At 50.1% G+C, this 10008-nt stretch overlaps 1 long non-coding RNA gene across 1 annotated transcript; it reads left to right on the forward strand.

Moving 5' to 3' along the window:
• The first annotated feature begins 454 nt into the window (after positions 1-454).
• Positions 455-6455, forward strand: LOC121092006. The gene is made up of 4 exons (XR_005829141.1): positions 455-513; positions 3667-3800; positions 4566-4707; positions 6117-6455. It is a non-coding gene; the product is annotated as an uncharacterized LOC121092006 (long non-coding RNA).
• Positions 6456-10008: the final 3553 nt, after the last annotated feature.

A 10008-nucleotide genomic window follows, 5' to 3' on the forward strand; every position in this document is an offset into this window, starting at 1 on the left:
GTAAATTTATAGCAGATAAGACTTGGACCCCAGATGCCATTTTTAACCCATTACTGTCTTTTTTCCAATTCCATTTCCTCTGCTCTTTCAGATCTGTTTCCAGCAGTTTTGAGATGAACGCGACTCCTGTTCTGTGCTTAGATCAACCTCATCTGTGATACTTGAACAGTTTCTACAGGGCCAGCAGAGAGATCTTGCGCTTATGCACATGCACACACCAACAGGTACCCACCACCGGTGAAGGATTCATCAGTGTAAGAAATCCTGGAGCAAAAATGCCTGCAGTGATGAATTCATGGAAAATACACAAAATACTGTATACCCAGATAGCCAGGTCATATCATTCACCAAACTGTGACACTGTTCTCATAGTGTAAATGTAATTTTCCTTTAAAAATCCATTTTTTTCCTTAGGAGAAAGGGTGTGTAGAGCACCTGTACTGAAAGGGAGAAGGTCGAAGAGCCCATGAGCTTGCCCTGCTTCCTGTGGTATTCTGCAGATTCTAAACACAGGTTTGTTTTTTTCTTACATATGTATATTTTTCCTCTCTGATTTTTTGCTTTGAAATACCGGCTTAAGTTCTCAATGAAGAACAGCTGAGAGATCAGGAAAATCGCTTAAGACTTCAGCGGGCTGTAAGCTATTTGGATTTAAAATAGTGCCTGGGAGAGAGCTTTTTGCACCACCTTGCTAGACAATCCTCCTTCTGTCACCATCTGAGGTTGCCGTCCTTTGTTCGTCATGATGTTGCCATCCCTCTAACTCTCCAGAGCCTTCAAGGAAAGGAAATGAAGGACGAACGAGACTTCTTTTTCTTTTTTAAATCCTCCCAAGTCCTTTAAAAAAACCCAACCCTTACAGGCCATCTGCCTTTGCTTTAGTTGTGCTTCTTGGCTTTGTTTCTTCATCATTTCCCCCTCCTTGCCCCTTTGCTGGGCACCATTGAGCACTCGGAGAGAGGTGTGCAGCGGCAGCTCAGCATCCCTGCTCTCAGCTGCAGCACTTGGAGCATCGGAGCCTGCTCGTCTGCCTACAGCCAGAGCCATCTCTGCTGCCCAAAGAGTCTTTTCTTCCCTCTCCCAGGATGTGCAAAAGCAAAGCTGTGGCCGCTCTGCCAGGGAGCGAGGCTGAGCCAGGCGGGCACCCCGCTGCTTGCCCCTGCTGCGGCCAGCGAAGGCGGGCAGGTGGGGGCAGGTGGGGGCTCGCTGCCCGCTGCATGCAGGGCCTCCCGTGGCTCCTTCGCGCCCGCCGGGCAGGCAGGTGGCATGGGGAGGGTCCCATCACGCTCGGATTCCCACTTATTCCCTCTGCAGAGGTAGAGACAGGCGGGGGGAGCGCAGGGGTGTCCTGCGGTAGGGGCTGACAGCCCATCCTTTCACTTTTGGTGTGCAGCAGATGGAGGAGAGAGCTTTGGCAAAGGGACGGCTCCCGGACGGGCTCAGCGCCGCACGCCGGCACAGGAGAGGTGGCTGAGAGGCCTCAGCACCTTTTTGTGATAAACCTGGGGTCTGTGAGCAGGACCCCTGAGCCACCCTTCACTGCAGCTCACCTTCTGCAGCCTGCCAAGGAGCATCTGCCCACAGGACAGGGCAGGCATGGCTTCTGGGGCCTTTCTAAAGCCATTTTTGTTCAGAAATCCCTGTTGTTGTTGTTTTTGCTGACCTAAGCGGGCTGTATCTTTTCCAAACGTTTCTGATGTTTTTCACAGAGTAATCTATTAATGTCGCAGACAAGGATTCTGCTGACTTCAGTTTGGCTTCTGTTTCCCATTGGACGGGCTCCTCTTTATGGGGGAATGCCTCAAGCCAAAAAGAGAGGAAAAAAACCCCAGCCCCTGAGCTAACTGAAAACAGGCCCAAAGGGAAGCGCTTTCCAGCCGCATTGCCTCTCGCTGGCTGGCTTCTGTTCTGTGCTTGGGGATGTGCCAGACTTCAGTGCCTCCGTGCTTTTGATTCTTGTTTATCCCCAGCAACATGATTGTCTATAATTATATATAATCTCTCCCTTGTTTACTCTTCTTCCTCCAGGTCTGAGCGCAAGCTCAATGGCAACTCTTTGGTCTGCCAAGGCTCCAGCTCCAAACTGCTTCTCGGCATCCTCCACCTTCTTTTTCAAAATAACAAAGACATTTGATTTCCTCCCACCCCTTCTCCGTGCGCCCCTGCGCTCTCCCCCTCCCCCTCGCTGGCACTGGGGTTATTTATACAGAATGTGGAAACAATTTGCAGGAAAGCGAACAATGTAAGCTGGAGTGAGGGAAGGGAGACAAGTTTATTGTGCACACTTACAGCCCCAGAAACGAAACACTGCATTTGGGGGGAGAAGAGAGAGTGGACTGTTTTCCTTTCTTTCTGCTCCTCTCTTTCCACATCTCGCTGAACCGCTTTCCATCTTGCCAGAGTCGGGTCCAAACCAGAGCAACCAGATCTGACTGCGTGATTTGGAGGAAGTTCAGGTTGGATCCCTCCCTGCATCACAGCTTGATGAGGCAGTATCTGTGTACTTAATCCTCTTGGAGGTTTTGCTCTCGGATCATTTCTGCTCCTGGATTAGCATTAATGAAGAGCACGTGTGCTGGAGAGGTCCTGATCCAGGCCCTGAGAGCCGGGCATTGCTAAAGGCACTGTGTTCTGCCTGGGTGTTATACCTAGGTATTCTGAGGAACAGTTCGGCTGAAAGAGAATGTTCCTTGGGAGTGAAGGAGACCTCACCCACTTAGCATTGCATTTTCAGAACATCCCAGCACCTTGCCAGCACCAATGTGAGTGTCTCTGTAAATCAAGCCGTTTGCTTTAGTGCCCACCGAAGAGCTGAGCTCTGCTGGAGCTTTGGCAGCGTGCAGGGTGTAAATCAGGGGAAGCTGAACAGCCATTTGGTTTGGTACTGTTGGGCAGGTCTGAAGTCTTCAGATCTCACTCTGCACTGGGCTCGGTTACAAAGGAGTCCTCAGAAAGAAGTAGTCCAATCCCACACAACTTTTGGGGAAGGCATACTGGTGTTGCAGAGGCAAGGAAATGTTGCATGTGCGAGCGGAGTGGCTGCCTTGGCAAACTCCTCCCGTCCCGGGAGCCTGCATCCTCCTTTCCCAACAGCCTCGAGACTTGGGGCGTGATCTGTGCCAGTTGTGCTGAGCTGGGAGGGCAGGGCCAGGGAGCTGCCAAGTGGGACATCATGTTCCTCTCCAAACCGGGCAAATTTCCGGCCACGGACTGGTGCAGCGGCTAAACTGTGACCTGATGGCACAGAGGGACAGTTAGAAGGAACCTGTAGTGGGCTGCTCCTCCCTCCCTGAGATCTTGCATCCTCTCCACCTTCCAGTACTTACTGCTCCTTCTCAGTCTTTCTCTGTACACAAAGTGTGAACTTTCAGCGTATGTTTGTTGTGTAAAGTGCCACATCTGCCCTGCCACACAGAATGGCAAGTGTCTGCAGACAGGCTGACCCCCCTAAAGCTGACGGCACAGCACAGAGGCTGTTCCAAATGCTGCTGCCCCCCTCCCCCCCCTTTAGCCAGCGCTTGGCCTGAATTAACAACTCCAGGTGCACAATGCAGAGGGGGCTGGAACAAAGATACTTTGGCCACCGATGTTTTCTGGTCCTAATTTTCACTAACACTCAAGAAGGGCCCACAACAGCGATCATTTCTGTTTTCTCTTCCAAGCCAGGCTCTGGCGCTGTGGACTGGAAGCCTGCAGCTGGGAGCAGAGTGTGTGCCACAGCCTGCGGATCCGCGGCGGCAGCAGCAGCGCCCAGGCACGGCAGCACAGTGGCCGTGGCCCGACGGCCACGGGGCCCACAGGTACTGACTCCATCTACACTGGTGTCTGTAAGTGCCGCGTGCTGCCCAGCCTGGCTGCCCGTCCATGCAGCCGCCTCTCGCAGAGCCCGTGGGTGCCGGCAGCAGCCTGCCCGGGCACGCCGTGCAGAGTGCTTTGGCTAGCGGCACGCGGGGCTGCGGGGAGTGCTGAGTGCATGAGGCTGGCGGGTCCCCTCTGGTCCCCCCTGCAGCTGCACTTGCAAGCTTGGGCTGTAAGGACAGCAGCTCTGGGTTTGAGGGTAGTCTCTGGGCACCCCACTGAAGGCCTTGGGGCCGCCAGACATCTCCATTCTCTTTCTGACTCCTAAGGGTCTCCCCCTTTACTCCTGGAAACATGTGGCCTTGAATTAAACTACGTGGAGAGCTCTCGACTAAACAGCTCACAGCAGCAGTACAGGTTTGGGCAAAGTAGAGTCTTGTAGCTGTACCTATAGAGACTTTAAAATGCAGAGACCAGAGGGATCAGTGTAATTTCAGGGAAACAGTCATTGGAGCGCTTGTGCTTTTTCCCTTCTGGTTCTAAATGTTCAAATTCTCATAAAAATATGAGAAAAAAATCTCCGTGGAATGATTGTGCTGCTGGAATCATCATTGGCTTTTTGGAAGTTCCTCTTTCTTTTTTTTCTTTTCTTTTCTTTTTTTTTTTTTTTGGTAATTATTTTTAGGACTCTTTAGATGAGAACAGATTTGTATTCTTCTCTTCACACTGCTCGCTTACCACCTGAAATCCTCATCTGCTCTTTGCAGTTCCCAGCACAACTGCAAGCAATATCCTGAACAGAGCATTCTAACTTCAGGTGAGGAAAAGCAACAGAAGCAGATGGGCTTGTAAACAGCAGAGATCTGGCTCTCCCACAGAGGTCCTTGCGGAGTGGAAGGGAGCAGAATGGTTAGTAAACACTGAGCAACTTTCATTTTCTGGGCTGAAATGTGATAATCTGGGGAGGGGAGGACAGCGTAGGAACAGCAGCTATCGCATTCTGGCACAATCAGCTATTCCCAGCAGAAGCTGTTCCTGTTAGAACTTGCAGCAAATTGGAGAATATGGGAAAGGGGTGTGCGTTTTCCAGCATCAGGGAATTTGTGGGTGATGAAAACAAGATTTCCAGCAGCCTTTTTGCACTAGCATTTTTTTTTTTCCAAAGAGGTATCCTGCTGTCTTTCTGTCATTCTTCCCTCCCCTTGGATGACTTCTGAAACTGTCAGTCAGTCAGGGTTGTGACTAACTTCATTGCTGACAAAGTTCCCACCAGTTACCTGAAGGTTTGCAGCTGTACGGAGGAAAAAGAAACCCAAAGTGGGGTCTCCACTGGTGGAACAAACCTCAGCCGTGCACCCGCGCGAGCAGCAGCAGCAGCCAGCTGGCCAGGTGGTGCACTGCTGCTCCAAGGGAGGGTGCGCTGCCCTGGGGCCAGCCAAGCACCTTTAGGATGTGGGGGTGAGCGGGATTGCTGATCTGCGGGGTCTAATGCCCCAGTAACCCAGCCTGGGTACTTTGGCTTCTCAGGGGTCCGCTTGCTGCCGCACGTGTTTCATGAGTGGGGTGACAGTGCAGAGAGCCACAGGGCATCAGCCTCGTGCGTGGGGTGTGGGCAGGCGGCCGGTCTGTCCCACCAAGGGGACACCACGGGGGCATGGGGAGAAAAGCCCAGTGCTGACACAGCTTGTCAGGGCCTTCAGACTGGGCGCTGGCAAACCTCCGCGTACATCGTGCCACCCCCAAGAAGCAGCACGTGAACCGTTGCCTGAAGGGACGCGGATCCCCGACTATATAAATTCTGTGTTTTCTTGTCCTTTCCTTACCCTCTGTGTTGTAGAGCCTGAGAGTGAAGCACCCAGGCAGGTACCTTCCCCCGTTGGAGGGCTGGGGACTCCTCCTTGCTTTTCCTTCATGCTTGGGCAGGACTCTTTTTCCTGCTATTTCTATCGACCCTTTGCTTAACAGTGAACCCAGGGGGATTTGGCTGCTTAGCTTTAGAGCCAGGAAATGAATGAAGAAGGGCAGAAAAAAGGAAAAAAAACCCCAACCAGAATAGGGAGGCTCACTGCCATATTTTATTGAGCCCACCGAGATTTCTATAAACCACATGGTATCAGGTGTAAAAGGAATGAAAGATGATAACCGATGTGGAAGAATGGAGCAGCCCAAAACTCCCACAGGCCAGTGAGTCTCCAGAAATGTTGGAGAGGCTTAAACAGCAATTTAATGCGTACCTGCTGGCAAAGAGCAGCCCCTCCACCTTGTTCCTGTCAAGAAGAGGTCCTGATTCATGTCATGTGTTTTCTTTCCTTGGCTAGGGAGACTGCTGCAGATCCTGTGGAGTGCAAGAGTCACGGAGAAAAGAGACCTATGAAAGATGGTTCCAGGTTGGGTTTTTAGAGAAGTTTGTGCTTGAACTAGTGTTGAAGAGATGATGTTTCTATTTTTCTTGGAGATTGGGAGGGGAGAGATTACTGAGTCCCTGAGTCATAATGCAAAATGATTAAATCTGGAACGGATTCCAGAAAAGACATTTAGGGACAGCTAAATGCACAAAGCAGCTTCAATATACCCACCACTAGAGTTCATCCAGTTTTGGATGATACCTCTGAAGTGGGCAAAGTTTTAATAAAATCCATATGTTCAGGGACTCAAAATACAAGAAAAAATAACGAGGAGGAAGAGATAACACTTTCTCTGTTTCTTAGAAAGAGAGAAAATGCCAAAAAGTTTCTAATTTTGAAAATGCCAAAAAGTTTCCAATTTTGTTCCTGAGAATGTCTCAGCTGGACAAGAACCACCACAGGTTAAGATGATCCCCATAACCTGACACTTGCGGAACAAGTGGGCTCACTTCATCCTGGCACAGGTAGTTCTAGCATTTCTAGGGAGAGGTGTAATTCCAAAGAATAACCTCGGAGGTTAAGTCTGAAAATCAGTTTATTTCGTAGGTGGGCTAGAGGGGGGTTTAATTATGTGTTTAGATTGGTGTTGCTTTAAACATTAATTTTTCCTGGGAAGGGAAGACGAATCATGAATGACACCTTCATACAGCTCAGATGTGGAGATGGAAAATCAGCGGGGACTGGTGAAAGCCCACAGCCTCTTATGGCAGGTGGAAATGAGCTCTGAATTAAAGAAATTCTCTTTTGTTTATTTTGGGCCAAAAATAACTGGACTCAGGGCAAGGGCTAGTTCCCTGAGAATGGGTGCTCAGCAGTTTTTTGACAGTCAGGCTGTCAGAAGGAAGCTGTCCGCAAGGCAGACTATATATGCCTCAATTATTTTCTTTCCCTTATTTCTCTTTTCTGCTTTGTGTGTCATATTCTCCTTGCAACTTCCCAAAGCAGAGTTACTCTTCCACTTATTCCCCTTTGCCTCCTGCTGAGTCAGTTCCTTTATTTTCCACCAGTACTGTAGTCACTCCCAGAATCTGGGAAATCTTCCTCAGAAGTCTCCTTGTCTCCGGAGCTTACTGCCAGCTCTCCCATAAAGCTTTTAATTCTTCGTTATAAAGATGAATAAAAGGCCAGAGAAGTGTGCTGTGACACCCAGTCAGGTGCCGTTACCCTGTAATTCTTTAAAAACTCCGTGTGCGTTTACAGTGGCTGAGAAGCTCCGCAGTGGGAAGCCTGCGGCCGGGTGGTGTTAGCAGGTGAAAGAGAAGCCAGCGCTGTGGCCTGGTATCAGGCACCAGGTTCGGGTTTGGTTTGAGCACTGACTCGGTGAGCCTGGGGAGTCATTTCCCTCCTCTGTGCACCTGTTTCCACTCCCCAGCTCTAATTGTCTCCCTGCTTGGCCTGGGAGCTCTTCAGGACACAGCCTGTCTGGCTGCGTGTAGGTGCAGCGCCTCAGCACAATGCAGCCTTGTCTTGGTTGGGGCCTTAGGTGTTCAGGTAATGCAAACAAGAATAAAAGCTGTGCCCAGACAGCAAGGCAGGCTTCCCAGACATGCTGCCCTGCAAGCACGTCTGAAACCCGATGTACTGGGAGCTGTCTCCATTCCCAGACCTTGGCTTCGCTCAGCCAGCCAGCAAAGCATTAACCAGTTCCAATTACAATGGGGAGGTGAACTGGCACGTTCCCAGTTCCGCTGGGAACTGGTGTGAAATCACCGAACTCATTTTGCAAACTGAAGCAGCACCTGATAGGAACCTCCATCCCTCGCAGCTACAGACCTGCCTGGAGCTGCGCCACTTCCCTGCAGGTGACAGCTCCTGACGTCAGCCCTGAAGCTCAGAGCCATCTCGTCCCACTCCCAGCCCACGCTGCCCGTGCTTGAGCCTACTCCAATTTGCCAGTGGAGAAACGAGCAGAACCATTTTCTCCTTTCCTCCCTTGTCTGCGGAGGTGCGTTCACGTCCCTTTGACTGTCCTTCTTGTCCGCTGGCTTCTGCACAGCCCCTTCCTCCCGTTGTTCGTTCGTTCCCTGTACTCCATCCCATCTTTTGCCTGCCTCCCTGGCTGGATGCAGCATCTCGCAGGTCCTGCTTCACACTAAGAGAAGGGGTATTAGATGGATTCCCCACAGAGTATAAATTGAATGGAGAGAAGTGGCTGGTTTCCCAGCAATAATTTATCTGATTAAAAAAATACTCCCCAAACTCCCCCTCCTCTGCTGATCCTACGCCCCCTCCAAAAAGAACATTGGCATTCGGGCTAGTGTTTGAACTGTATTATTCAAATGGCTGGAAGGGGGATTTAGATGGGAAAATAACTGTCAAAAGATGGCTCTCTGGGGATTTTCCCTGGAGCGTGAGCTCTGAAATTTGGAACATGGGTTGTTGTATGGCAGAGGCAGAGAGAGTGGAGTGAATAATTCTGAGTCAAGTACCTCCGCGATTTCTAGCTTTGCCCTCATCTAACAAATACCTTACACAGATACGCACAGATGCACACGCACATGTGCCCCCGCACACACGTTCCATAGAAGAAGCCATTAGCAAATGGCTAAAAAAACTCCAAAGCACAGCAAGCTGTTCCTGCTGTTCCCTTTCTTCTCTCTTTTTATTTTTTTTGGCCTTATTTCAGGGCTGGTTCCAAAGAAAAAAAGAAATCCGCCTCATAAAATGCCTGTCTCCTTGTGTGTTACCTGTACAGGTTTTATTCCTTTCAAATCAGCGCTATCCAAGGCTGGTAATTCCCTTCCCCTGCATTCCTTTACTCACATGGACTGCTGTAACTGGGGAACAGGCACCCTGACACCCCTCTTCATCACAGCAATGCAGCGTGGGTGACCTGAGCCCCGTGTTTCTGCCCCATCTGCATTTCGCCGTTGCCTTGTTCTTTGAGGGAGAGAGGCAGGTATTTTACATTTCGTACTGCTCCCACAGTACGCCGTGATTTATAACAGGTGCTACCTTGTTAATGTCAAGGGCAGAATTGCTACCGACGTTCGAGCTGCAAGAGCGTATGGAACCTGTGTAGTTAGCTGGGGCACCGGGCTGCTGGCTGATGTGCATTCCCCTGCCCGCGGGCTGCGCCAAGCCTGCCTGCCGCTGGCTGGGCCACTGGGCACAGCTTTGCAGCCTCTAGTCGCCAGGGCTCAGGTTTCCTTGCTTTTTGACAGGAGTACTGTTCAGATGAAACCTCTCTCCGCTCCTTCTGGAGGATTTACACTGCCACAAGTCTTCATTTTTTCCAGATGTTTTACCTAATAAATCAAGGAGTCTCATCAGAGGATTCGAATCCAAAAGCTGTTGCCATGACTTCAAAGGCACAGGCTGGAATGGAAAGAAGCAGTGCAGACATTTTATACCACTCTGTAGTCACTGATCAATAAAATACACTCCGGTTCCAGGATTTTTTCCTGTGGATACCAAAACTCCACTGTGATTAAATGAAATGGTGCTGTGCTCCTTCGGCCAATCTTTGCTTAAAAGCACTGAGCTGCAGTCCTCGCAGGCTGCACCAGTGACCCAGGATGGGGCTGGTCCTGAGGCTAGGGAGCTCTGCCAAGCCCCGTCCGAGATCAGGGACCATTAACTCAGGTTTGAACTCGCTCTGTCCTTTCAGATCAATACATGGCTGCGTGTTTTCTCTCAGTGCTAGGTTGAGCTATTCTCATGTGAAGGATTCAGATGTCCATTCATATTCTTCAGATGTTTGGGAGAGACAAAGATAAAAATACTTACATGGCTGCAAAATGTGATTGTGATTATTCATATTGGTTTGTTCCTTGACTGAGAATGTAACTTTTTTTTTTTTTTT

The sequence above is a fragment of the Falco naumanni genome, chromosome 7 (genome assembly GCF_017639655.2).
Source record: "Falco naumanni isolate bFalNau1 chromosome 7, bFalNau1.pat, whole genome shotgun sequence".
NCBI classification, from domain to species: Eukaryota; Metazoa; Chordata; class Aves; order Falconiformes; family Falconidae; genus Falco; species Falco naumanni.